The following is an 8,611-nucleotide window of genomic DNA, read 5'->3' on the forward strand; positions in this document are numbered from 1 at the left end:
TCAAAGTGTGAAATGAATTACTTTCCTTAAATGATCCAGCTTTTTTTTTTTTTTTTAATTTTCCAAAATCCTCTATTTTGCAGTAACCTGGAAATCTCTGGCACAATCACTTGTCATTAGCTACAACTTATAATCTTTTTAAAGAAAAAACAGTTTGGAAATCAACATCACAATTTTTCAGTATTTTCTGCCACTGAAATTAACTGTCAGGAGTACTTTTTAAAAACTGATGCATAATATCACAGATGAGTATTTATTAATTTCAATGTATATTGGACATTACTATCTATAAAAATAACTCTTCATTGCCTTGTGAAAAGAAAACTGATGCAAAATCAGGGTGGGTAGAAAGATATTACTCTTTGCTCTTCAAAGTCCCACAGCATAAATTATTACTATGCTAAGCCCAATTTAGAATTTTTATTAGAAGGATACAATGTTTCAGTTCCACCCAGAAAGATGCAATAACTTGAAATATTTTCTCAGCCAGTGGTTAGGAACCAAAAATCCACAGATAAAATTGGCACTTTTCCATAAGACAGTGTTCTCAAAATGTCCAACTTCTAATTAGTACATTTTCCTTTCAGAAAACCTTGGTTTGGATTGTCGTTTGTTTTGCTTTGTTCTTTTTTGTTGTTAAACTCAGCCACGATTTCAGCTGTCCCGCTTTAAGGGACAGGAACTGGGCCCTGCTCTGTTGTTTTTGGCGTGGATCTTTTAGGTTACAGCTGTTGTCTAAAGGTTACTGTATTAGACTGTGTGACTTGTGTGGGCACAAGCTCCGCTTTTCCTGATGCTTCTATCTCCTAATTAACTAAATTAAATCATGTATCCAATGAAATCCACAAGTAGCCCCTTGTTCCACATTTTCCTTTTTGAATCACAGCCCACCCTTTTTACACCCAGTGCACCTTACAACTCGTACTAAAGCAGCATGTGTTCTAAAGGTATGACTGCATACAGTTATTCAGGAAAACTAGGAATTTTCACTGAGGGTTCCAAATGCAAATAGAGCTAGAACAAAAGTTATAATGCCTTAAATGCCTTACAAGCAGACAAGACTTCTTGAATATACTGGTGTGTGTTTTTATGATCATTTAAAAAATAAAATAAAATAACAACTACTTTTTGGAATATTTCATTAGCTTAACCATATCCCATTAGAAAGAATTAAGCAAATCTCCAAAGTAAAATCACAAAGTAATTCTATTTTGGAAGTAAGATACTTGTATAAAGATTGTAGAGAAAAAATTGAGAAGAGTTTGTGGGAGCAAATCTCCAATAGCGTACACCTCACCAGACTAAGTCCAGTCACATTGGTCACCACCTAAAAGGAAAAAATGGAGCAGTGGTGTGTCCATGGAAACAACACATCCACTCATCTCCCTCCCGGACACCCTGGGAAATGCCAGCTTTCTCCACCCTTGCCTTACGCAGGAAGCCACCTCAGCTATTGCCCTTCCCCCTGGGGAAATGAAAACACAGTGTCCAGAGAATTTGCAGGGATTGTTTCACTTTTGGAAGTACTTAAAATCTTCAAAATCTCTGACCTAGACTAAAACTCAGAGACAATATCCTCATTTTAACTGCTTTCCTCTTATTTCTCTACACTGAAATAATTTTTATATACTTTAAGAACAAAATCATAAGACAATTGCCCAATGTAACCCAACACAGCAACTCATAGGCACTTTGTTAGAAAAAATAAAAAACTTTTGACAGCCTAAGAAAGATCTATTTGATTATTATACTAAAAGTTATCCTTCCAATTCCTGGCTGTGAAATGAAATAATCTTCACTGTTATATTTATGCCACATGATTTTGAGTGCCCAAAAAGTCATTATTTCCACTGCAAGGAATTAAAAAAAAAATGTATATGCCTATAACTAGACAGAATCAAGTGCCAGTCTTATTGTTCCTCTTCTTAAAAAATCAGATTAAGTGTAGTAAGTAGATGGAATGTGACACCAGGCTCTCAAACTGAAAACTAAATTACTGTGATGGTGCCATTCATTTCTCATATCAGTAAGTTGAATTTTAGATTAGTCAGAGGTCCTTCTCAAAGACTTTAAGAGGGGGAATTCCCTGGCGGTCCAGTGGTGAGGACTCTGAGTTTTCACTGCCTAGGGGGCGGATTGGGTTGGGCAACTAAGATCCCATAAGCCACAGGGAGAGGCCAAAAAAAAAAAAAGAAAGACTTAAAGAGAATAAAGACAAAATTATGAAAGTACACAGAAATGATTGTTTAAAAGAAGGCACCTCATTTGGGTATACCAAATATGGGTTATATTTTGTACACTTACTCTCATGTTTCTCATTCATTACTTTATCCATGTACAGACATACATGGAGATACTGCAGGTTTGGTTCTAGACCACTGCAATAAAGCAAATATCATAAAAAAAGTGAGTCACACAAATTTTTTAGTTTCCCAGTAGAGATAAAACTTATGTTTCGACTGCATAATACTATTGCATAACATAATGCAATAGTATTATGTCTAAAAAATAACATATACACCTTAATTAAAAAAGACTTTATTGCTAAAAAATGCTAACCATCATGAGTCTTCAGCGAGTTGTAATCTTTTTGCCGTAGTAACATCAAAGATCACTGATCACAGACAAATAAATACTGTATGTTTTCACTTATATGTGAAATCTAAAAAATAAAACAAACAAACAATTATCACAAAACAGGAGCAGACTCACAGACACAGAGGAAAAACTAGTGGTTACCAGAGTAGGCGGAGAGGTGAGGGGCAAAACAGGCAAAGGGGATTAAAGGTACAAACTATTAGGTATAAAATAAATAAGTTACAAGGAGGTAATGTACAGCACGGGGAATACAGTCAGTATTTTATAATAAATTTGTATGGAGTGTAATCTATAAAAATATTGAATTGCTAGGTTGTGCACCTGAAACTAATATAATATTATAAGTCAACTATACTTCAATTAAAAAAAAGACTGCTCACAATGAAAAAAACCAAACAAAAAGATCACTGATCACAGATCACCATAACAAATATAATAATAATGAAAAAGTTCGAAGTATTGCAACAATCAGCAAAATTTAAAAGTGATCAAATGCTGTTGAAAAAATGGCACCAATAGACTTGCTCCGCGCCCGGTTGTCACAAACCTTCAAACTGTAAAAAAAAAAAAAGAATAAAGCAGTATCTATGGAGTGAAATAAAAGTGAAGCACAATAAAATGAGGTACACCTATACCAACTCTTCACTTACTAAATTAATGGTCAAAGTATATCTTAGCCAAAGAGTTTAGTTTTCAACTCTAAGTGGAAAATAGGGTACTTCAAACTAATTAAATATTACATTGATTAAAAGGTCTCTTGAGGCTTAAGTTAGTAAATAGTGTTTTAACAAATAGCGGATTTTGATACAAAAGGAGAGCTACTGAAGTAGGCGATTGGAAACGCACTTTGAATATCACTGGAACTGATAATACCAATGCCTCCAGCGTTCTCGGGAAGAGTGAGATGTAGGACTGAAAGAGTTATCCCTACAGAGTTCCTCTCTGGAAGTAAACATGGTCCACACCAAAGAGTGATGAAAAGGCGCAGGTAAATTTCCCTCAGAAATAGCAAGATCCCCTTAGGACCAGTAATATCCTATACTGCTCACATCCTCCTCCTACAAGGAACACGTTTTCTTATCTCCACTCCAATGGTGACATTAGAAAATACTGTTACTAAATACCATGGGGAGACTCAGACTGGAAAACTCCTAGATCTTAAACTGGCTAGAGATCATAGATTCACAAAAATAGTACTGTTTGGGGTGAGGGGGTTGAGCTCAGAAGAATTCTGAGAACTAGAATCAATGTACAGAGAACAAACCAGCTGAGGAGAAAGGAGGTAAGAATAAAGCTGTTATTTTTACTCTTTTCAAAGCTTAACCTTTAATGTTAGAAATGCATGTTATCCACTCATTCTCTCATTCCCTTTATTCAATCATGGTTATTGAGCACTTACTGTGTGCCAAACCTCATGCATTCACATTAAAATAAGTGAAGAAAAGGGAATCAGGAGTGTCAGGAGTGGTATGGGATGGGTTGCAATTTGCAGTAGCATGGTCAGGATGGGCCTCATGGAGAGGGTGACATTTGATCATAGATGAAGGAGGTGAGCTTGGTCAAAAGTTAGACAACAGCAATAATCACAAGGACAAGCACCTGCCTAGGACTGACTCCATTTGGTAATGAGCCACTTAAAGGCCTGGTGCTGGAATCTGAGCAACAGATTTGCAGGCCAAATCTGCTCATGACGCAGAATTATCAAGAGCTCTCACATTTCCCCAGATCTACTCCCTATTTTGTTCCACTCCCAAGGAATTTTTCCTTGACTTGTAAACATAGGAATGTAGGAGGTAGAAAGCTCTTTACATAAAACAGAAATCTACCCAATACAAAAGACCACTATTAAAACAATAACATAAATACACACAGGTTCTATTAATAGTTACTTCCTCAGCACATGTTTCCTCTCACTAGACACCCCACCTCATCTCCTTCTCTTTTTTTTCAATATCTGAGATCTTCTAACAGCTAATAAAACAGTTAATGACCTCAAAGCAGGACCTGCTACATAATTTGTGAGGCCCCATACACAATGAACATGTGGGGATCCCTGTTCAAAAAGTGTTCAGAATTTCAAGGTGGTAACAGCAGAAGTTTAAAAGCATTCAGACTAAGCACTGGGCCCTTCTGAGCATGGTGCCCTCATGTATGACTTCACAGGTCACATGTCCAAGAAGCCCAGGCTGCTGGCCAGGTACATTTTTTTCCCTGTTCATTCTTCCTTTACAAATGAGAGTGTGAAAACAAGTGCAAGCCAGCCTGGATCTTGACAGAAGTTAGACCTTAACATGTGTTTGGATAGCTGTGTTATTTAGAGCTCTAAGGACTCCTTAAAGTAATAATGACTAAAAGGAAGCATAATGAACCATTGTTCCACTGTACCTCGTGGTTAAGACAAAGTTACGGGAAGAGTTCCCAATTTGTCATGAGCATCCCAAGACATTCACATAAAGATGGTATGTGGAGATACAGGAATCTCCTAAGTAAAGATGTCCTGTGCCACTATATTTAAACAATAAAGCCTCTGCACAATTTTCCACAGTGCTATACTGAGATTACATGTTTCTTCCAGAGAGGGAAAGGTTTCTTCAAACAAAAGTACTATGCCACATTTCTTTGCCAAACATAATAGCCCACCCACAAAGGAGACCATGTGATGAGGTATAATAATTTTGATAGCTTATTAAGGAAACTGCCTTTTGATAACCAGGGGTGGTTTTTCCAGTGTGCTACAGAGTGATAATGCTACTTTGCAAAGCCCTCTACTGACAAGGATCCCCATGAACTTTCTCAACATTACTAGATGGTGAAAAGGAAAAGCTGCTTTTTTAGAAAACTGTGATTAAAACCAACCAGAGAGTAAGTCTAACAAGAGTCTAAACAAGTACAGCATAGTTTAGGCTAAAACCAAAACAGAGCTTCCACTTCCTAATCTAAAGTTTCAAGCTACCTAGCTTCTCTTGAAATAAAATAAGAATATTTTAATTTTTAATTTATTTAAATGGCAGTCGTGTCATTCTGGGGAGCTCAAGAAGTTTCTTCACCAGGAACCCTGTGACATGTCTATTTTGATAAAACACCATAGGAGCAGTTTGAGTGAGATCTGAACTTACGGCTTTTATGTAAAACCCCAGTGACTGGATTCACTCTAACCATTTCAGACATAGAGCCAGGTTATTTTCTGAACCTCTGGCTTCTGTCTTATGCATCAAGTTTTCAGTATGTAACTGCATCAATGATTGATATGAGGTGATACAACATGTTAAAAGGAGCTACAAGAGCTACTCAAAATCAATCTATGCTAACAAACATAGATATAAAGACATATCCTAAGCACAAGAATTCTGCGATTAAAAATAATAATAACACCAAACTCCCAGTCCATCCCTCCCCCATCTCCCCTCCCTTGGTAACCACAAGTCTGTTCTCTATGTCCATGAGTCTGTTTTTGTTTTGTAAATAAGTTCATTTGTGTCACATTTTAGATTCAACAAAGAAGTGATATCCTATGGTATTTGTCTTTCTCTTTCTGACTTACTTCACTTAGTATGATGATATCTAGGTCCATCCATGCTGCTGCAAATGGCATTATTTCATTCCTTTTTATGACTGAGTAATACTCCGAGGTATATATGTACCACATCTTCTTTATCCTTTCATCTATTGATGGACATTTAGGCTGTTTCCATGTCTTGGCTATTGTGAATAGTGCTGCTATGAATATAGGGGTGCATGTATCTCTTTGAATTATAGTTTTAGGAGTTTGGGGTTAGTAGATGCAAACTATTACATATAGAATGGGTAAACAACAAGGTCCTACTGTATAGCACAGGGAACTATATTCAACATCCTGAGATAAACCATAATGTAAAAGAATATTAAAAAGTATATATATATATATAAACTGAATCACTTTGCTGTACACTTGAAATGAACACATTGTAAATTATACTTCAATTTAAAATAATAATAATAATAACCTATTCTTGCATAGCATTTAGACTTTAAAAATAAAAACAAAAACTTTCACATTCATTATCTCATTTGTCCAAACAGTCCTATGAGTATTTTCAAAAGCAGATGTTGCCATACCCATTTTATAGGTGAAAAACCTAAGACCAAGGAAAGCTAAGGGATTAGTTAAATAGTCGAAAATGGCAGAGCCTCTGCTCATAACATCACAATAAATTCTAGTAAACTTCAAAACCATAAACCTCACCCTTGTTCAGAACTTCCTCTGTTGTTCACTCTTAATAAAGTTTGAAGTGGAGCAAAGAGAAGAATCTATGGAGGTTCTGCTTCACGTAATCCCCTTTTTTAGCCCAAACCAGTCCTTCACACCCTGTAGTCTCCTCTCCTCTTCCTCAGGCTGATAGGAGTAGAAGTGGGAAAGGAAAGAATGTGGGCCATTGCAGAAGCATTTGTTATTGCTTTAACAGGATTGGGACAGAATCATTTTTTGGAGCATCCCATATTCTAAGCCTCGGTTACCTTCTCCCCATCCCACTTCCAGTACATAGTCTCTTCCCTTCCAGCCAGGATTTCTTAAGGCAAAGACATTGTTACATCTCTCACAGCACCACCCCCAACACTGAGCTCCACACTAGCTGGAGCCCAAAAATCCCATCATGAATAAGTGAATGAGTGAATACCATCAAGCTGAAAGGAGGGAGACAGCTAATGATTGTCTGCCCAGCTAACAGATTTTTTTTTTTTTACTGAAGACATGGCCAAGTTTACCATCACCCTTTGATTATTCAGAAGTTTGTTTTGTGTTTATCCTTGTTTTGTTTTGTTTTGTTTTGTCACAATTCATTAGAACAAACAGGAAAGGGTAGACAAAGGAATAAAAGAGTAGAACATAAACCAGATTCTATTTAGAGATCTGTCAGAATTTGTTGTAAAACTGGGAAAGAAGATTAAATTTACTAAATAAAATGAGGTTTAGAAAATTTGTGCTTTTTAATTCACCCCATAAGTAGTAGCGATAACTACATCCAATTCCCATGGCTAACATATGAGTTAGGGTTTTTCAAAGCTAAATTCAGAAATAATCATAGGACCAGGAGAAAACTTAGAGATTTCTTCATCCACATTCCCATCCCCATTACACCATGCTCAAGAGATGCTCACCCAGTTTCTCCTTGAGCACTTCCAATATCAGGTGGATTAATACCTCCCAAAATACCCTATTCCATTTGAGAACAACTCTCTGTGTTAAGAGTTCTGACATAATGTGCCAGAATCTAGTTTCCTTTAACTGCTTCCCAATCATGACTCTAGCCATTGAAGCTGTACAGCTTTATTTTCTTGATTTCAATCATTCCTCATATCACAGGCTCATTCTAGACACTCTTTAAATGTCAGTGTCACTCTTAAAATTTGGTGCTGAGAGTTAAACAGAACACTCTGACCAGTACAGAGACCTTACTGCTATAATTTCCCTTGTTTGGCTAATCGTATTTCTACAGATATATTTGGGAAGTGATAAGGAGTAGTATAAGGAGAATTATATTCGGAATTATAGAAAATTAGGCTCAATACCAGTTCCAACACTAGACCAACTTTATGACTTGGGGAAGCTGATAAACTCTCTGGTCCTCACTTCAGTGTCTCTAAAATTAATAATAATTAACTTGAAAGCTCAGTATTCAGATACACAATGAATATACAAAAATCAATAGCTTTCTGAAAAACAATAATTAGTCAGAAATTGTAATGTGAAAACAACCAATTCCTGATAGCTACATTTTTTTTAAACTGTTGAAACCTAAAAATAATCCTATTTAGAAAATGTGCAGAATTTATATGAAGAAACCTTTATGTTTTTATACCTACTAAGGAACTGTGCAGGATATATATATATAGTGAAACTTTACTAAGAGATATATGTCTAGAGAAGCACACCTTTCCTTGAGGTAAAGTTTGAATACAAGAAAAGCTGTCATATATTTTCAAATTTATTTTAAGTTTAATGCAATTCCAATCAAAATCTCTAACGAGGCATTCC

At 36.1% G+C, this 8,611-nt stretch overlaps 1 protein-coding gene across 1 annotated transcript in view; it reads left to right on the top strand.

Annotated features, from left to right (window-relative positions):
* Positions 1 to 8,611, top strand: part of PALMD (palmdelphin) — a 55,716-nt gene that overhangs the window by 1,201 nt on the left and 45,904 nt on the right. The gene's annotated exons all lie outside the window — the stretch shown is intronic.

Source organism: Lipotes vexillifer, unplaced genomic scaffold (genome assembly GCF_000442215.2).
Source record: "Lipotes vexillifer unplaced genomic scaffold, Lipotes_vexillifer_v1.1 scaffold445, whole genome shotgun sequence".
NCBI lineage: Eukaryota > Metazoa > Chordata > Mammalia > Artiodactyla > Lipotidae > Lipotes > Lipotes vexillifer.